The sequence below is a fragment of the Austrofundulus limnaeus genome, unplaced genomic scaffold, assembly GCF_001266775.1.
Source record: "Austrofundulus limnaeus strain Quisiro unplaced genomic scaffold, Austrofundulus_limnaeus-1.0 Scaffold6998, whole genome shotgun sequence".
NCBI classification, from domain to species: Eukaryota; Metazoa; Chordata; class Actinopteri; order Cyprinodontiformes; family Rivulidae; genus Austrofundulus; species Austrofundulus limnaeus.
Window position 1 is genome coordinate 1,500 of NW_013959400.1, and position 440 is coordinate 1,939.

At 39.1% G+C, this 440-nt stretch overlaps 1 non-coding gene across 1 annotated transcript; it reads right to left on the minus strand.

The window, feature by feature from the left end:
* Positions 1-217: 217 nt before the first annotated feature.
* trnan-guu (transfer RNA asparagine (anticodon GUU)) lies at positions 218-291 on the minus strand. The gene has a single exon. It is a non-coding gene; the product is annotated as a tRNA-Asn (tRNA).
* Positions 292-440: the final 149 nt, after the last annotated feature.

Here is a 440-nt window from a genome sequence, read left to right on the forward strand (position 1 = left end):
GTTTCAGAGTCTAAGAGGACCTTGTTTGTGATACAGCCTACATTTTGCGTTTGTAAATTGCTTGACATGGCTCAAGTGTGTTTGAAATTTACGGGAAAATGAGAGGGAGTAGCCACAAAACCATCTTTGTAGACAAATGGGATGTTTTATATTGAGATTTTGGAAGCATTTGTTGAGCAAACATTTGTTTTGGGACATTTGTATAATGCAAGGTCAGCATCCCTGGGTGGGCTTGAACCACCATCCTTTCCGTTAACAGCCGAACGCGCTAACCAATTGCGCCACAGAGTCTGTGACAATCAAAATAGAGATCGTCAACTCGTGTCAGGTACCTTTCAACTGACAGTAGTGTTTACTTATTGACTTTATTTCATTCACGTACTACCAAAATACCTAGTGTCTATTCACTGTTTTTTTTTTAATTTTGTACTTTCCAAAGC